We start from the raw sequence: 20,045 nt of genomic DNA on the forward strand, positions 1-20,045 counted from the left end.
TCCTGTTACGGGCACACAGATACTTGAGTGTGTCATTGCCTAGGGACTTGCCCATTGGGTCCCCCAGCCTAGAACTTGCCCTCAATGTCTCAGCCCATTCACCCATGTGAGGCCCAGGGGCAATACCAGCCCGGTCTCCTGAGTCTGCCTGCAACACCCTCAGGCCTAGTTATGTCCTTTATCTCCCTCCAGCCAGCCTACACCCATGCAGAACCTGGTGTGTGTGCAGACAATGGACGGGGGCTGGGGACTAACAAAGTAGCTGACATCCTGAGAGGGAGCATCATGCCCAGGCTGCCCAGGTTGCTGGCCCAGGCTCTCCCTTCCCCATTCTCTACTTCTAGCTCTCACACTGTGGCCCAGGTATCCTCGGTGCTCCCTGTCCTGCCAGCCCAGCCTGGGTTCCCGGGGCAGAGAACACGGGGGGGGGGGAGGGGGGAGGCCTCTGCAGGCAGGTGGCCTGGCCCAGCTGCTGCTTTAATGCTGGGTGCCTGTCAATCCTGGAGCCCTGTGTTTGCCAAGGGGTTTCTGAAATGCCTCATTTCAGAAAAAGAAAATCTCCAAGACTTAAAAAAAATTTTTTTAGATGAACAAAATCTGTAACCCAAGATATAAAATTAAAAGAAGGAAGAAAAAAAAAGAATACATATTTTGAGAGAACAGATTTCTTCCCATGGCAAGCAAGGTGCGTGGGGGTGGGACGCAGCTGATTTTCGGTTCCCAGTGTCCCTGAGCTCATGGCAGGCCATGGCAGGGCTGGGTCAGCCAGCTGTGTGGGGACCGAGGGAGGGGGAGCCGGGTGTGTGTGTGTGTGGGTGGGTGTGAACTGCACACTTTGTCCCTGCTGGCCACAGAGGCCTTGGACTAGCACCCAGGCTAGGGGCAGAGAACCTCCCTCTGGGCCAGCCCATCTGCAGCTCCAGAGCGCCCAGTATCTGGAGAACACATGCTGGGCCACCGTTTTCACTGACTGGAGCTCTGAGTCTCCCAGTGGAGGCTTGGACAGGGGCCCTTCCTCCCTTCCTGAGGAGGAAGGAGACAAACAGGCTCCAAGGATTGGCACTGAATTGCCCAGGGCCATCGGGCAAGGGGATTCTGGAACAGCTTGGTCTGTCTGGCATCAGAACTTAGATTCTGATCATCTTTATAAATGATGGCCATGTATTCTCTCCCTAGTGCAATAACCCGACTGAGCAGCCAATAACCAGACATAATGGCCACCAACTGGACATCAAGAGCGCCCTGCAAGAACATGCTGATTGCAGATGACCCGCAATATGATCCCCAGTCCTCTGAGCAAAGCAGAGGGAGGGTGACATACAAAACCCCAGACAAGGAAGATAAGACTTAAGAGTCACTCTGGGCCTGTGCAGGAAGTGGCCTCTTTGGTTCCCTAACTCAGAGCTCAGATGGCCTGGGTCACTTCTTCCTGAGGAGGAGCTGGGCTTTGTTCCTAATCTTAGAGTTAGCTTATTCTCTGGGTTTCTCCTTTGCTAATAACTGGTGCCCCAGCTGGGTGCTGGTGGCTCAAACCTGTAACCCTAGCTACTAACAAGGCTGAGATTTGAAAGACCATGGGTCTAAGCCAGTCTGGGTGTAGGAAAGTCTGTGAAACTCTTATCTCCAAGTAACCAGCAAAAAGCTGGAAGTGTAACTGTGGCTCAAGTGGTAGAGCATTAGCTTGGAGAGAGGAAAAAAAAGCTCAGGGACAGTGTCAAGACCCTGAGTTCAAGTCCCAGGACTGGCATCAAAACAAACAAATGAATGTAGAAAACATCATCTGGTCCTGCTGTCTCTGTTGAGAGCAACCAGGGGCATTTGCAGATCGCTCTGGCCTTCTAAGAAGGAAGTCATTCTAAGGGAGGAGAGCCAGCCAGCCAGGGGCACACGTCCTGTTACAGAGGTGATAGCCAGAGCACCTGGAATTCCAGCATGGCTGCAAGCTCCTTCCCCCTCTACCAGCGCCTTCTCCCGTCCTGTCACAGTTACTGTCAAGCCCAAGCAAGGCAGCAAGAGATATCCAGATGAATCCTGAGCTATCGGTGACCCTCGTTCATGAATGTCCAAGTCAACCCTGAGACTGCAGTCCAGGCCATGAACAGGACATGTCAGGTCAGGTCTGGTCCATCTAGGTCCAAGCCTTTGTTTTCAGATGCATAAACTGAGGCCCCGGATCAAGCAGAAGGGTTGAGCAGAGGGCAGGGGCCAAAGTAACGATCACCAATCTCCGGCTGGAGCCCCTATCCGAACAGAAAAGACTAGTCTTTGAAAGCTAGATCCTCCGACATCCCGCAGGCTTCCCTGGCAGGAGAGAAGAGGACACACAGCTTGGGCACTGCTCCGATCAGAGCCACCCTGTGGTGGGCTGCTGGCCTTTGATCACCTGCTGTGCCCCGACAGGGAGCCCACAGAGGTTGCCAGCACTGTGAGGGCCCAGGTCTGTAGCAGCAAAGGACGCTGGGCAGAGGTGGCCTGTCTCACTTTCCTTCTCTGCAGAGGAAGGCAGGGGTGAGCAGGTGCTGGGCAGCAGCTCAGAGGAGGGGCCAGGCAGGGGACACAAAGTGCACCTGGCACCTGCTCTCCACCTGGCGGGGGGAGGGGTCTTTGGCCTATCCTTCCTGTCCAGTTTCACGCCTGGTTGGCCTGAGGCATTAAACTTCCAAGAAGGGAAAGAGAGCAGGGTGCCAGTGACTCATGCCTTAATCCTAGCTTACTTAGGAGGCTGAGATCTGAGGATCACGATTCAAAGCCAGCTGCAGCAGGAAAGTCTGTGAGACTCATCAACAGTTAACCACCAAAAATCTGGAAAGTGGAGCTATGAATCAGGTGGTAGAGTGCCAACCTTGAACACAAAAGCTCAGTACCCAGGCCCTCAGTTCAAGCCCCAAGACTGGCATTAAAAAAGAAGGAAGGAAGGAGGTAGAGGTCCTGGTCTTCCCTACTAGGCAAAGGAGGCTTCAGCGCTTTCCAAGACCAATGACTCCTCCCTGATGGTAGGGAGTTGGGCCTGCACCCCACTGTGCTTCCCCCTTTATATGGTATTCCTGAACCTACCCCACCAAGGTGACAAAGACACCAGGCTGTGGAGTGCAGAGAGAACAAGGGATTTGTCTCTGAGCCAGTCACAGAGCCTGGAAATGAGGCTCCTCTCTTGGATGGTGGAGCAAATGACTATGAAAGACACCTTCCCTCCTATTCAAACATGAAAACACCAATTCCTAAGATACCTATCACCTTTAACCAGTCACATGGGAGAATGAATTTTTTTTGTTAAAAGAGAATCAATTAGCTAGGCGTGGTGGTGCATGGTGTAATGCCAGCTACGTAAGAAGATCAGGAGAATCACAATTCGAAGCCAGCCCCAAAAAGTTAATGAGATTGGAAGAGGCAAGGGAAGGGGTGGACCTTGTCCAAAAAGAAATGTACTGTACTTGATTTATGTAATGGTAAGCCCTCTGAACGTCACCTTTATAACAACAATAACAATTTTTTTTAAAGCTAATGATATTTTTCTCAACCAACAAGCTGGGTTGGGTAATACATGCCTGTGATCCCAGTTACCCAGAAGGATTGTGATCCAAGGCCCTGAGTTCTGAGGTTTGACAAAAAGAAGAAAAGAAGAAAAAGAAGATAAATCCAGAAAACCAAGGCAGTGGTCACAACTTCTCTGTTATCTTGGTGGGGCCAATAAAGGGTGGCGTCCTTGTCCATAGGAGTGGGAGTTCCCAATGTTTAGTGGCTGTCCCCCACCCCAAATGTATGCCTTGTCCTGGAACTTCAGAACTTGACTTACTTGGAGGCATGAATGCAGGTTTGTTGGGGGCTGTCAGTACGGTTTGTTTTGGCACACTTCCCAGGGGGTGGTCCTTGGAGACCCTAGAGCTGATCCTGGGACTCCTTTCTGGACACAGACACCACTTAACTCTCAAGTCTCTCAGGCTCCCCTAAACGCCGGACACACATACCACCCTAGTTGGCCTTCTACAGGGAGAAAAGGGCCTGCGGCAGGGTTGGAGCCAAGTGTTTCTGCATCCAGGCTCTCATGATCTGGGCTAAGCATCCCAATTCTTACTGGGTACTGGGGGCATGCTAAGTATCCAGTGTATGACCAGCACAGTGCTGAGATCCCATACCCACCAGTGTCTTAGGGCTCACCCAACCCTCTGCCTCTCACCCAGCTCAGCACAGAAACCCCCTTAAACCGACTTCACATTAGAGACCAACACCAGAGAGAGCCCCCTGTTCTCTGTGACACCCCCTTCCTCCTCAGCATCTTTCTTAGCAGGATCTGGTTTAGGAGCCCCTGGGCATCTCCACCAGGTTCAGGACCCTCTTTCTCCAAGTCTCTTAGGAAAGACGGGTTGCCATGGCAACTGTGGTACCAGGTGGGCTATTTTTAGAAGTGGAGCTTTCTTTCATCTTTAAAGAAAAATGAATTGAGGGGAAGCCCTATTTGGGAAAGAGATGGGGAGGAGAGGGGAAAACTCTGGGAATTTAAGAAATGAAAAGGAAGGGAGGTGACATGCAGAGGTCCTGTGGCCACTCCTGTGTGCTTCCTGTGTCATTGCAGGGAGCCCTGTCCACCAGCTCCTCGGGGGTCACGGTCCAAGATGACCTGTGAGGACCCCTCCTCTCACACACAGTGCATGAGAGCCACGTGGGCAGGGCTTCAGCTCCCACCTCCCACTGCGCCCACTCCCAGAGCTGAGCTGGGAGAGTCTGGGGGGGGGGAGGTATTGCAGAGAGGTGCGGGAAGCCCCAGCAGGGTCCTGAGCACACGCCAATGCTGGGATTTCCTTCCTCCTCCTCTCTGCCCAAGGCTTAAGATGGGTCATTTCAGACTGAGCAGTGCCGGAAGCCCTGGGGCTCCCTCCCCCAGCCCCCGTGTGGCTTCCAAACACTTCAAAAGAACATGTGGAAAATGTCCCTCACTAACTGGTCTCTGCGTATCCCTGGGGAGGGCCTTGTCCTGCACCCCATCACTACCCCCCACAACCACAGCAGAAGACCCTGAAACTATGCACTCTGGGGCTTCTCTGAGCTGGCTGCAGGGCTAAAGAGAACGGCCCCTTCCTGCCAACTGACTCCTAAGTGTAGGGCCTAAGCCACCCTGGGTAGCTTCGTGGCCCTCTCCCCAGCAGCCTCTTGTCTAGGGCTCCTATCAAAAGGCTACGAGCCCCCTCCATCCTGGGCTCTACAGAGTGACACATCTGTCCTGAGTTCTTTCCCAGCCAGGCTGTGCACATGCCCCATCATGCCTTGAAGATGCAATCCCAGCAGGGGGATGGTTTTAAGCAAGAACTGCAGAAAACAGCCAATTCTGATCTGTATCATTTGTGTCTTGGGCATTCCACGATTACAGCTTCGGTGGCTTGTATTTATATCTCAGGTTTGGTGGGCAGCCCAAGCTCCATCATGGAATCCAGTCGGCAGGATGAGGCTAACAGACAGAGACCGGCCTTGAGGTGGGAGTGGGGTGGGCATGGCCAGTGGCCTCAGCGCATCTGAGAATCAACAGCCCAGTTGCTCAGTGGCTGCCTCCTCTGCACAGCCATACGTCACCCCATTCCAGGTATCATACATAGAATTCCACAAATGACTTCCAGAAGTGGCCAGGGTGGCCTGGGTCTTGTTGTGCCCAAGACCCAAGGCTTCTTTCTAAGTGTTGCCGTTGGAATGGTTGTGGGATCATGGCAGAGAGCCGGTGGCACCTGCCACCCCTGTGCTCTTGGAGGCCCCACCTGCACCTAGGCTACAACCACAGAAGCTCCGCCCACTCAAGCAGCTTGAGACACCAATGACAGAATGGAGGCAGGGCTCTGGAAGCATGGGGCAGAGTCAGAGATGACATCACTTGGGGGTGGAGCCCTGAGAGGGTAGGATGTGGAAAGGAAAGAGCAGCAAACTCAGGACAGAAGCAGGGACAGGCCAGCACAGCTTGAGCAGCCAGCCAGCCAGTGGGGTGGAGGCTCCCACAGGATAGGGAGCCACTTGGGGCTCCAGAGAGCAGGGACAAGACCCTCTGAGGCACTGGCCCACTCTTCTTTTCTTTTAGGTCCAAAACTGGGACTTGAATTTGGCACCTGACCCTTTACTCATTGGCTAGTGCTCTACCAACTGAGCTATGCTTCCAGCCCGTGGCCCACCCTTCTGACTGGGGGAACTTGGAAGGATAACAGGTCTGCCTTCCCTGTAGGATCTGAGAGGCTTGGCCCTGCCACTGGAAGCTGAGTCACAACCTAATCTGATGGAAAATCAGATGATGATAAATAATGAATTGCACAACCCTGGAAGGTTAGAAGGGAGACACCAGCCAGGCTCTTGGTGAGCTCTTAATCCTTGAGGCTTCTCTGTGGGCCCATCCTTCTCCTTTGCCCAGTGACCACACAGTATGCTGAGAGCGTCCGAGAAACTACTGGGGCCACATCCGGGCCTTCTCACAACTTCTGTAGAACAGGTGCACGGGGAGATCCCCTCACCAAGGGACGGCTAGTACCAGGGACAGGTGGAGCCTGAGGCCAGAGCTCTGGGCTCTTCCAGACAGAGGTCATTCCACCACACTGCAGGGCTAGAAACCTCATCTGATGAATGTGAATCCTGAGTCTCAGTGTGGTGGTTCACATCTGTAATCCCAGATACATAGGAGGCAGAGATCAGGAAGATGGTGGATCATTGCCAGCCTGGGCAAAAAGTTAGCGAGACCTTGCCTAAAAACAGCTAACGCAGAAAGGGTCGGAGGAATGGCCCAAGTGGTAGAGCATCTGGCCAGCAAGTTCAAGGCCCTGAATTCAAATTCCAGTATGTCTCCTCCCAAAAGCACTAATTGTGAAAGCTGGTATCTATAGACACCAGATACTGAGACTTTATCTTTGCAGGGCGGGGGGAGGGGGGGAAGTTCCCCACTGGGCTAGACAGAGACCAAGAATCACAAATCCCAGAGATAAAAAAAGAAGTGTTTCCCCCATTACTGGAAGAAACTGGAGAGTATATGGTTAAAGCCATGGGCAAAAAAAAAAAAAAAAACCCACAAAAGGCTGAAAAATAGCATGCTCTCAGAGCTATGATGTCTGTGTTCCATAGAAGGCCAAGACCTGGAGTTGCACGCCTGGCCGTCCTTGGCTGTCTTCGGGATGACGCTGGCTCTGGGCGGCTGGGCCCACCTCCAGGGAAATAAACACAGGCAGAGATGCAGTGCAAAAATAGAGGCGCGGGCTCCATTTATGGCTTCTGCTGTGACATCGAAGGCGACCTGCCATGCACAGCCTCCTCCTCCTGGGACAGAGCGCCCCACCCACCTACAGCCTCTACCCCGAGGTTTCCAGGAGCCTCCTGGAAGGTATGCAGGTGTCCTAGTGCTGTGGAGAGTTGACCCTTTCCAGGTCACCCAGGCTCCCTTCCTATAGCTGTCCACTGGGTACAGCATGGGCAGCTGCAGCCGGGAGGGGCACTTGAGAAGCTGGCCACAGTGACACAGCTTGGTCTCCTGGGCTGGTCTCAGTGGAGCGGGGTGCTGGTCCTCACCTGGGTGATGCGTGTAGAGCTGAGGCATACGGCTCCCTCCCCTTCCTCTGCCCTGCTGGGTGGAGATCTCTGCCCTGCCTGTGGCCCAGCACTGGGGGCACTTCCCCAGGGACCAGCAGGTGCCGGCCTCCATTGTCTCCGCCACCTCTGCCCATCTTTCTGCCTGTTCACCTGCCTGCTCTACAATCTAATGAGAAACTACCTGCCAACTTGGAGGTGGGGAGGGCATATGTACTTTGATTTTTATTCATTTATGGTGCCAGTACTGAGGCCAACTCAGAGCCTCAGAGTCTGGGTGCTGTCCCTTAGCTTTGTTTTTTTTTTTTTTGCTCAAGGCTGGCGCAGTACCACTTGTATTGCTGGGGCACAGGCCGATGCAGCCAGCCTCCCTTGGCTGAGATGGAGACTCCAAGACTTTTCTGCCTGGGCCTAGTCTAGAACCGGCATGATCCTCCCAATCTCAGCCTTCCACGTAGGATGACAGGTGCATGCCACATGTCTAGCTATGGGTTGAGAAAGTCTCATAAACTTTTCTGCCTGGGTTGGCCTCGAACCAGAATCCTCCTATTCTTGGCCTCCCAAGTAGCTAGAATTACAGGTGTGAGCCGCTGGCTTCCAGTGTGGTTGCTGTTTACAACTATTAGTCCAGAAGGCTTTGCCCAGTCTTCTGAGTTGGCTGTCTAGGAGCAGCTACCCACCTTCCTTCGGGTTATGGGCTGTGGCCTTTCTACCCTGGCCAGACTCAGACTGCAGCTTCCTCAGAACCTCTGGCCCTACCCATGGGTGAGGCAGACAGGCTGGATGGAGGCACCTGGGGTCAGCCCACCCTGACGAGAGAAGGGTCCCTTCATGGGCAATGAGAAGGCCCCTTCCCACACGAGTATTTCATTGGGTGTACCATCCATCCCTGTCTCAAAGCCAAAGCAAGTGGGACTCAAATCTAAAACAAGCATCCGGTGATCCGCAGGGTATATAGCCTTTGCCCCGTCTCCAATGGCACTGGCACAGTTACAGGTCACTGGAAATGACTAGTTGACATTTTCCTGGCCTGCACACAGCCACGGCTACTTCTCCTTAGATGACATCTGAGGTGCACACCATCACACTCAAGAGTTTTCCACCAGTGGCTGCAGCCAAACATCAGTGATGGGGGGGGGGCAAATGCTGGCAGGGCAGGAGCCATGGGGCCCTAACAGGGCAGCTGCTGCGCAGATCCACAGATGTCCACCCAGAAGGCACTGGGAGAGCCAGCTAGAAGAACACTTGACCCAGCACATGAGGAGCCAGACGATGTGGCTGCGAATGCGAGCAGTCAGGATGCTGGTGCTGTGGGGTAGGAGAGGAGTTGGGCTGTGGGGGCCTTCCTTTGGGCCACCCCTGTCTCTTGAACCAATCAAGGAGTCAAAAGCAAAATGAAAGCTGGATATGGTGATGCATACCTATAATTCCAGCTACTCAGGAGTCAGAGGTTGGAGGTTGGACCCAGGTAAAATCACAAAGACACTATATAGATGACAGACTGCAAACAACAACAACAACAACAAAAAGGGCTGTGGGTGTGGCTCAAGTGGTAGAATGAGGCAGAATCTCACCATATCAGCCAGGTCCACTTACTGAGGGATAGGGATTTGAGGAGTTGCATTTAAAGCCAGCCTTGGCATAAGATGTTTGTGAGACTCCATCTCACTCAATGGCTGAGTATCACTGTACTCACAGCTACAGGGGACACTCAAATAGAAGGATGGCAACCTGGGGTGGCCTAGATCTAAAGTGAAACCCTTATCCTGAAAATAACCAATGAGCCGGGCGCCGGTGGCTCACGCCTGTAATCCTAGCTACTCAGGAGGCTGAGATCTGAGGATCGTGGTTCAAAGCCAGCCCGGGCAGGAAAGTCCGTAAAACTCTTATCTCCAATAAGCCACCAGAAAACTGGAAGTGGCGCTGTGGCTCAAGTGGTAGAGCGCTAGCCTTGAGCTGAAGAGCTGAGGGACACCACTCAGCCCAGAGTTCAAGCCTCACGACTGACAAAAGAAAAAAGAAAAAGAAAATAACCAATGAGGGCTGGGAAGGTGGCTCAGTGATAGAGCACTTGCCTTGCATGCATGAGGCCCTGGGTTCGATTCCTCAGCACCACATAAACAAAAACAAAAAAGCCGGATGTGGTGTTGTGGCTCAAGTGGTAGAGCGCTAGCCTTGAGCTGAAGAGCTGAGGGACAGTGCCCAGGCCCAGAGTTCAGGCCCCACGACCGGACCCAAAAAAACCCAAACAAACAAAAAAACAATGAAAGTTGGGCGCTGGTGACTCCCCCCTGTAATCCTAGCTACTTAGGAGGCTGAGATCTGAGGATCACAATGCAAAAGCCAGGCGGGGCCTAAAAGTCCCTTGAGACTCTATCTCCAATTAACTATTCAAAAACCAGAAGTAGAACTGTGGCTCAAAGTGGTAGAGCACTAGCCTTGAGCAGAAAAGCTGAGGGATAGGGCCCAAGCCCTGAGTTCAAGCCCCATAACTGACACAAAAAAGAAAGGAAGGAGGAAGGAAGAAAGGAAGGAAGGAAGGAGGGATGGAAAATATAATGCTTCAAGTAGTAGAATACCTGCCTAGCAAGTGTAAGACCCTCAGCACCATGAAAACAAAAGTTTCACTCTACCAGATAAAGGGGGACAGAGCTGGCCCTGGCCTGAACGTTGGGGCACCCTTAGTCGGATGGCCCAAGTAAGAGCCCTTCTCCTCTGTTAGGCTGTTTTCTTTGCTATTTCTCAGCCCTGCAACCTCACACATTTTCATCATGTCTTAACTCTCAGCATTCATCTGTACCATGGGTTCATGCTTGCTAACCCTCTTCATCCATGGAGAAGCCATAAAACAGACCCATGCTCAGAGGATAAAAGCCAGAACGTGCTGCGCAGCCAAGTGCTCCATTGTGCACCTCTGCCCCCAAGATCTGATGCTGAGAGAGGCCCCGCCCCGCTGCACCTGCTGCCCCTGCCCAGGGGCTCTCAAGATCCAGCCAGCGACGGGGCTGGGGGTCAGGTGGGGACTCTTGTCCATTGAAAGGCAGGGCATCCTGTTCCCTGCCAGCCAGTCAGCTGGCTGATTCCCCAGTCAGCTCCCCCCTTCCCCCTGTGGCAGCCCTGCCAAGGCTGTGGAGGCGGGGTTGGGGACCAGGCTGGCTGAGGTCCCCTGAAGTCCGCAGAGAACCTGGGGACTGGAGGTTAGCATGCACAGGGAGCTTCTTTGGGCTCCTCCAAAGTCCCCTTTATTCCTGTTGTGCAACATTGGCTGTATGGCCAGGAACCTGCTGGGTGCCATGTTATGTGCAGGTGTCTGGGCATTGCTCTTGGGGGACGCTGGGGCGGGGTGAGCCACTCACCCTCACCTCAGGAACCAAAGCAGGGTGCATCACTGGATGCTGTGCTTCCTACCTGGAGCTGACTGGGAGAAGGGGCCCAGGAGGACGTGCCTGAGTCTGGAAGGCGTGAAGATTGTTGCAGTTCCCAGTACCAGTCCCAACTTCTGACTTCCATGTTCCTAAGTCAGTGGGGAGATCACTGGGTGAGCAGGTACTAGCTAAGCTAGACTCTCACTTTGTCTACCAACAGGGCAGTATGACTGAGCAAGGGCCATCCCCTGCTCTGGGCCTCAGTGCTTGCTCTGTAAAAAGGAGGGAACCCCATTTGGGCCCTGGTGGCTCACACTTGTAAACCTAGATACTTGGGAGGCTGACATCGGGAGGATGGTAATTGGAGGCCAATCTGGGCAGCAAAGTTCATGAGACTCCATATCTCCACAGAGGGAAGTTGGGAGTGTGCCTGTGTTCCTAGCCTAAAGTAGGCAGACTGAGCAGGAAGCCAGACTGAGTCCTAAGAACACTCAGGGCTGGAGGTGTGGCTCAGCAGTATCACGCCAGCTTAGCAAGGGTGAGGTCCAGCCTTCAAATGCCAGTACTGGCAAAAGAGGAAAAGGAAGACGACCAATTTTCCTCAGGGGCATGGCCCAGCATATTGTGCCGTTCTCAACTCCTCCTCTCCCCTACTTCTTCCACTCAGGTACCTGCAGGATGTGTGGTATAGGCCCACAGCCCTGCATGCCTCCTTCCGGAGGGAGGATTTCTGCAATCGCCATGGGAAGGCAGGTGGCTTCCGGCCTTGCCCGGGTGAAAAGCTAACCAAGCAGTTTTTTTGCAAAGGAGGAAAAATCAATCTTAAAATAATGAGGCCCCAGAAAAGCCTGTACTCAGGGCCCACGCTGCAGGCAGAGAGCATGGGCAGAAACAAAGGCTATGGGGAATTTAGCTGGCTCCTCTCCTGGGTCATCACCCCAGCCCCCCCCAGTCTCCCCCATACCCTCAGACAGCCTGCTTCCTCTGCCACCTGGGGAGAGGACTAGAGCTCCCCGGGGGACCAGGGAGCTCCGTTCTCTCGTTCTTGGCAGTTACATTTCTTACTATAAATAAACTGTTTTGTTATTTTCCCGAAGAAATCCAAAAATAGAAATTCCAAGAGATGAGGGTATTTGTCAGGAATGTAACGCTGGTTGGGAGCTGGTGGCTTACACCTGTCTTCTAGCTACTCAGGAGACTGAGATCTGGAGGATTGTGGTTCGAAGACAGCCCAGTCCTGGAGACTTAGATTTCTGAAATAGCTAGCACAAGCAGGGCTGGAGGTATGGCTCAAGTGGTAGAGCACCCACAAAACAAGAAGCTGGGGGAACACAAGGCACTGAATGCAAACAAACCCCAATACTGCCAAAACAATAAATAGTAATAATAACAATAATATGACAGCTGGATGTGGCAGCGTACACCTGTAATCCCAGCTCTCAGGAAGTAGAGGGAGGAGGATCAGGAATTCAAAGCCAGACTGGGCTATGACACCTTGTCTCAAAAAGTAAAAAAAAAGAAAAGAAAAAGAAACAAAAGTGACAAGTTGTTGCAAGGAATGAGGGGCCATTTTGAATCGCCCAGTCCTAGTTACTGGGAGCTGTACCTGAACAGGACAGACTGACTCAGAGAACCTTCTAGGCGGTGATGTGGGGAAGTTGGACCAAGTGTCAGACCACCTGAAGTACGGGGAAGGCCTTATCTGAGCCCAGGTGCTTTCTCCCTGAGTCCCAGGGACTCCACCAGTCAGCAGCCCACTCCCTAAGTCCACGGATGCTTCGCAAAGCCCAGGCCATGGCTAGGCTCGGGGGGGGGGGGGCTGAACCAGCCCCTCTGTGCGGGGAGACCTGACGCCTAGGTTACAGAACTGAGGAAGACGTGTGGCTACACTTCGTGACACTCTAACCTGAAACCCCATAGTCAGGCAGGCTTGAATTACAACACCGGTGGGTCCTCAGCCTGGGCGCCAGGTTTCCATTGGGACCCATCTCACACTGGCTCCCCACAGCCTGGTGGGGCACCCCACAAGCACGGCACCACTGAGAAAGTTGGAGCATGGAGTGGAGGCTAGGAGGCCTTTGGAGGCCCATGCTGAGGCCCTGGAAAGGCCTTTTAAGGACCACAGGGCCTTGAAACAGCTGTGGCCCACAAACAATTCCTTTCCTTAGGGCAGGTCGCTAAGGCACAGAGCAGTAATGGCAGTGAAGCCACGTTCCTGCTGGCCACGGTCGCCTCACCACCCATGGAGCACTCTGCTAGACTCCACAGAGTCCCACCCCCTCCGCCATGACTTCTACTTCTGGTCTCCTTTAACATCAAGAATGCTACTGCGCTGGGTGCTGGTGGCTCACACCTCTAATCTTAGCTACTCCAAGGTTGCAATTTGGAGTACTGTGCTTTGAAGCCAGAGCAGGCAGAAAAGTCCAAGAGACCTTCCCTCCAAATATAACCAGCAAAAAGCTGGGTGGGAGGCGTGTCTCAAATGGTAGAGTACCACCTAAGCAACTGAGAGGCCTTGAGCTCAAACCCCAGTCCTAATAAATAAGTAAACCCATAAATGTTGCTGTGGTTTCTGTATGGTTTCAATCTGCTCCCCAGAGGTTCCTGTGCTAGAGATTGTCCCTGTGTGGCTGTGTTCAGAGGCAGGGCAATCTTTCTTTAAAAAGTGAGTCCAAGGCCAAGCACTGATAGTTCACACCTGTAATCCTAGCTACTCAGGAGGCTGAGATCTGAGGATTGGCGTTTGAAGCCCAGGCAGGAGGGTCTATGAGACTCCAATTAACTACCAAAAAAGCCAGAAATAGTATTGCAGCTCAAGTGGTAGAGTGTTAGCCTTGAGCAAAAAAGCTCAGGAATGCCAGGTATTGGTGGCTCATGCCTATAATCCTAGCCACTCAGGAGGCTGAGATCTGAGGATCTTGGTTGGAAGCCAGCCTGGGCAGAAAACTCCATGAGACTTTTATCTCCAAAAAACTATTCAGAAAAGACAGGAAATGGTGCTCACAAAAGGCAGGAAATGGTGCTGTGGCTCAAGTGGTAGAGTACTAGCCTTGAGCCAAAGAAGCTCAGGGACAGCACTCAGGCCCTGAGTTCAAGCTCAAAGACCAGCACACAGACACACACACAGAGACACACACACACACACACACACATGCACGCATGCACTCATGCATGCACCCATGTGCATGCACACACAAACCGTGGGTATAGAGAAAGATGATTAGCTTATTGAAGGCACTGCCCTGGAATGGGTTAATTCACTTCTCTTAGGATCCCAGTTGGTTCCCAAGAGACTGACTTGTTATCAAAAGAGTAAGCCAGATAGCCGAGTGTGGTGGCTCTCGCCTGTAATCCTAACTACTTAGGAGGCTGAGATCTGAGGATTGCAGTTCAAAGCCAGCCTGGGCAGGAAAGGCCGTGAGACTCTTATCTCCAATAAACCACTCAGAAAACCGAAGTGGGGTGCTGTGGCTCAAATGGTAGAGCGCTAGCCTTGAGCTGAAGAACTGAGGGATAGAACTCAGGCCCAGAGTTCAAATCACATGAGAGACAAAAAAGAAGAGGCGTAGTTCAAGTGATAGAGTACTGGCTGTGAGTAGAAAAGTTGAACAAGGCCCTGAGTTCAAGTCCCAGTGCTAGCACACACAAAGAAGAAGAATACACTGGACCCCTGCCTGGAACACGGCCTCAGTGGTCCTTTCTTACCATGGTGATGCTGTGCACAAGGGCCCCACCAGGGACTAGACAGCTGGGGCTACTTGTTCCTGAACTTTCAGCCTTCTAAACAGTGAGGTAAATAAATCCAGCCTTGGGGTATGGGTATTTTGTTATAGCAACAGAAAATGGTCTAATATGGGTGGTGTCTGCCCATGGCCCAGAGCTTTGGCTCTAGGATTTGGCTACAGGGATCTGAAAAGGGATGTGCAGGGGAGGTAAGCACACTGGAAGCCCAAAGCTAGACAGTCTCCTTATGCTGCTGAAATGGTGGCGGGGGTGATGGTGCTGGAGGGGGATCCCAGGATTATATAGCCCATAGAAACGGTCTTGAAAAGTGAAGGGGAAAAGGGTAAGTAAAAGGAATTGTTGCTAGTTGACCTGCATGCTGAGAGATGCTAAAGTCAGTTCAGGCTGAAAGAAACTGATGGGGACAAAGGGCAGTAGAGGGCTGGAAAAGACAAGGACATGTGCTGGGAGCAAACATCAAAGATGCTGTTTTCTCCCTCAAGTTCACATGAAGAGAACTGGCTGTATAAAGCACGACTCTTCAGTGCATGGCCCAGCCAGGCCGTGTACAAAGGAAGACAGGACACCGGACAAAGGACACAATGCAAGTTCACTGTTGTAAGGTCCTCATGGTTTTGATTGAAATGGGATATTATTTGGAGGAAGACTGAAATAAGTTAAAGATGCAGGATGTAGCAGCAGAGTGTTTTACTTGTAATCCCAGCTATTTGGGAGGTAGATTGCAGGAGGATCACAGTGTGAGGTAAAACAAAAAAAAAATCCAGAGACCACCCCCCCTTTCATAATTGATAGCTTGTTGGAGGCTTTGATCAGGAGAAACACAGTTTGAGAGTAGCCTGGACAAAAAAAAAAAGTTCAAAAGATGCCATCCCAATGGAAGAAGCTGAGGATAATAGCAAGTGCCTGTCATCTCAGCCACGTCTGGAAACATGAAATAGGACGACTACAGTGCAGGTGTTAGCCTGGGTAGGAATGGAGAATTACCAGTGTGAAAAAGAGCTGCAAACATAGCTCAATGGCAGAACACCTGCCTTGCAAATGTGATGCCCGGAATCAAAAACCCACAGCAGGAGTTAGTGGCTCATGTCTGTGATCCTAGCTGCTCAGGAAACAGGGCTGAAGTTCAAAGACAGCCCAAGCAGGAAAGTCTATGAGACTTTTTTTTCTTGTCAGTCATGGGGCTTGGGTGCTGTCACTGTGCTTTTCAGCTCAAGGCTAGCGCTCTACCACTTGAGCCACAGTGCCACTACCAGTGTTCTGGTGGTTAATTGGAGAGAAGAGTCTCATGAGCTTTTCCTGCCCAGGTTGGCTTTGAACCATGATCTTCAGATCTCAGTCTCCTGAGTAGCTAGGATTACAGGTGTGAGCCACCAGCACCTGGCCTGTGAGACTCTTATCTCCAATTAATCACCTAAAACACTGGAAGTGGAACTATGACTCAAGTGGTAGAGTGTAAGCCTTGAGCAAAAAGCTGAGGGACAGCACCCAGCCCTGAGTGCAAGCCCTAGGACTTGCGTGCATGCACACACACACACACACACACACACACACACACACATGCAAGGCTCATTATACATTATCCACAATGTCTATATAAAAGCATAGACAAAGCAGTCATATTGTCAAAACGGAAATGTACACATTACATGACTTAGGTAACTATAACCCCTCTGGACCTGACCTTTATAATAACAATTTTAAAAACAAGCATAGATTAAAAAAACACAACCAAACCAACCATATACTTTTCATAAGAAGCACAAATGTAAAGGTACAGGCAGGCATAAAAGCAAAAAGTTGGAAATAGAAACAACAGGCAAACACCAATCCCAGGAAAGCCAGAGTGGCCTTCCTCGCTTCAGAAAGCAGACTTCTGTACAGAGACAGAAGGGAACTTCATCACTGTGAACGCTTTTGTTCACAACTTCAGAGCAAACCCATGAGTGTGTACATGGACCCCATGGCAGAGCTTGAGAGAACGTGAAGCAAAGCATAGAAACGAAAAAAGAGGCAAACGTAGTAACACAGACAAGGTTCAATTCCACAATCTATCCCCGTGGATAGAAACAAATCCCCTTCACCTGTTACCAAGTTGAAGTAATTGCCATGTATGGGACCATACAGCCTGCGGTGGCAGAACACAAATCCTTTACAAAAACGCATGAAACATTCACGTTTGATGAGCATATTCTGGGTCATAAATCAATTCTTCATTTAAAATTATTTTTAAAAAATGATGTTCTGTGGCTAGTAGAGATTTAAGTTAGAAAGAACAACAGAAAGTCATTGATGCAAAAACACAAATACCTATTTAACCACATAATTCTAAAGAACGAGCAGGTGAAGTACTAAGTCATGAGGGAAATTCTGAAATGATCAAGAAAATATAACAACAGGTAAGTATGGCAGCTCACACCTGTAATCCTAGCTACTCAGGAGGCTGAGATCAGGAGGACTTTGGTTCAAGGCCAGTAGGGGCCAAAAACTTTGTATAACTCCATTTCAACCAATAAAAAGCTGGGCACAATGCATGTACCTATCACTCCAGTGATATGGGAACCATAAATAGGAGGATCATGGTCCATGCTTGCCCACACAAAAAGCTGACAGTTATCATATACTTAATAATGAAAAACTAAACCTTCCCCTAAAGTCAGGGACAAGGTATTTCTGTTCTCACCATTACTATCACTGCTACGCTGGAGGTCTTAGCCTATGTAATACATCAAGAAAACAAGAACCAGGCATCAGTGGCTCACACCTGCAATCCTAGCTACTCAGGAGGCTGAGAAATGAAGGCTGCGGTTCAAAGCCAGCCTGGGCAGAAAGGCCCCCCCATGAGACTCTTATCTTCAATTAACAACTCAACAAAGGAAGTTTTCCCTAGACAGGAAGAGGAAGAGGAAGAAAGGAGAAGCAAGGAGGGGGAGGAGGTTAGAGGAGGAGGAAGAGGAAGGAAGAGTTAGTTCTATACCTATGTAACCAAGTAATTTTCAATGAAGGTGTCCAGAAAGTTGGCTAGGGAAGGGGAGCTTATTAAATTTCACAGTGGTAAACAAGTGAATATCCAATGGAAATAAATAGACTTCACAATGATCTCACATCGCACACAAGTTAATGCCAAATGCAACTAAATCTAAGTCAAAAGCCAGCAGTGGAGGTGTGGCTCCAGCTCCACTTCTGGCTTTGTGGTGGTTAATTGGAGATTAGAGTCTCATGGACTTTGTTGCCCCAGCTAGCTTCAAACCATGATCCTCAGACTTCAGCCTCTTGAGTAGCTAGGATTTTCTGTTTAATTTACTTTATTTTTGTTATAGAGGTGATATACAGAGGGATTACAATTACATGAGTCAGGCAATGAGTTTATTTCCTTTCCTACAGTGTCATCTGTTCCCTCATTCTCTCAGTCCCTCCCTCCCATTCCACCCACGAGTTATCTAGTTCACTTTCACTGGTGTGAGTTCCACTGCTGCACTTTTTCATCCTTTTCCCCTCTAGTTCTGTGCCCTTCCCCCACTCCTGAAGATGTACACGTGAATACACCATACATAAAGAAAACAATCATCAAAAACTTAAAAACTAAAAACAGTCTTTGGTTTCCATATCTTGGAGTTGGTTTCAGTATGTATATTATTTTATATAAATATGAAGAGACACTGAGGCCTTGCACCTTTGTGTTTTGGCCTCACTGTGTGTAAATTCTGTAAAATGTGTCATATCCCAGTGCATTTTAGATCTAACTTCCACATACCAGAGAGAACAGAGTCGCTAGGATTATGGGCGTCAGACACCACTGCCTGGCAGTTACTTTTTAACATCTAAAAAAATAGCATGGCAATCACCATGAGCAGTCAGAGCACACGCATTGGAAAGAGAAAGACCAACATTGTCAAATGATGAGGGTGTGGAGCAGCCTGAACAACTACAGCGCTCCAACAGTGCAAAATGACCACTGGAGTTCATTTTGGAGAATCGTGTTCTTCCTATAAAAGGAAACCTAAAATTTACCCCGTAACCCAGCAGTTCGACTATTTACCCAAGAGAAATTAAAGAAAATAGAAAGGAAAAGACTCACACAAGAGCACCGATGCCATCTTTACTTGCAATGGACATCATTGGAGCCAGGGGGCCATCAGGAGAATGGGCGAGCAAAGCAACCTTTATACAATGACATACTAGGAGCCAAAGAGCAGACCTACTATATAGACAACAGGAGAAAGAACAACAACAAAATGCCTGGCACCCAGGATGGCGTGCTGCCTGATCCCATTTCTGTGATGATCTAGAATGGGCACAAGAAGAATCAGAACGGCAGTGATGGGGAGGGCAGGGACTGGGGGCTGTCGGGGAAGAGGCATGGAAGCCACAGGCGTGACAGGCAAGCCCTCTGTCCTGACAGTATGAGAGGTTATAGACACTTCTCAGAAGCCAATAAGATTTGTGATCGTCAAGTCATCATTTTAAAAAGCAAACATAGCTGGGCACCAGTGGCTCACGCCTGTAATCCTAGCTACTCAGGAGGCTGAGATCTGAGGATCACAGTGTGAAGCCAGCTGTGGCAAAACAGTCCCCAAGAGGCTCTTATTTCCAACTAATCACTCAAAAACTGGAATTGGGGCAGTGGCTCAAGTGGGAGAACGCTAGCCTTGAGCAGAAGAGCTCAGGGATAGCACCCAGGCCCTGAGTTCAAGCCCCACAACTGCCAAAAGAAAAAATATCTTGAACTCTGATTAATAGCATACTGAAGTGGGTGCTGAATGTGTGTGTGTGTGCGTGCGTGCGTGCATGTGAGTGCACATTGGTGATTGACTCTAGTATCTTATGAAGGTCTCACTTTCCTCAGGCTGGCCACAAACTCATGATCCTCCTTGTTTCTACCTTTCAAGTAGCTACCGTACAAGTGTGCACCATGCTGCCCAACCTGAAGTATTTTTCTTTGTTGGGGGAAGGTGGGTAGGAGATATTGATTTACTGATACTCTTAGCCTAAAAAGCAAATGTGTTTACTTTGAAAAGCATTTAAAAACTAAGATGGAGAGCCAGGTATGGAAGTGTATGCCTCTAATCCCAGCTATTTTGGAGATGGAAGAGGTCATGGTCAGAGGTTGGCCTAGGCAAAAGAATTGGCGGGGGGGGGGGGGCCTGGAATAAAAAGTTGAAAGGATTAGAGCATGCATCAAGTTTAGCTTAGCTTAGCATGTGACAAGCCCTGGGTTTGAGCCCTAGCACTGCAAAATAATACCAAGATGAACTGATGGGGGTGGAAGGATGGAAAGGATACATAGGTGGTAAGTAAACAGTAAATGTAGGGGCTGGGAAGGTGGCTCAGTGGTAGAGCGCTTGCCTTGCATGCATGAGGCCCTGGGTTCAATTCCTCAGCACCACATAAGCAGAAAAA

The 20,045-nt window shown here is 50.5% G+C and overlaps 1 protein-coding gene across 1 annotated transcript in view; it reads right to left on the reverse strand.

The window, feature by feature from the left end:
• The window catches only part of Osbp2 (oxysterol binding protein 2), a 136,180-nt gene that overhangs the window by 24,072 nt on the left and 92,063 nt on the right, over nt 1-20,045 (reverse strand). The window lies entirely within an intron of this gene.

This window comes from Dipodomys ordii, unplaced genomic scaffold (assembly GCF_000151885.1).
Source record: "Dipodomys ordii isolate 6190 unplaced genomic scaffold, Dord_2.0 Scaffold23, whole genome shotgun sequence".
In the NCBI taxonomy this organism is placed as follows: Eukaryota; Metazoa; Chordata; class Mammalia; order Rodentia; family Heteromyidae; genus Dipodomys; species Dipodomys ordii.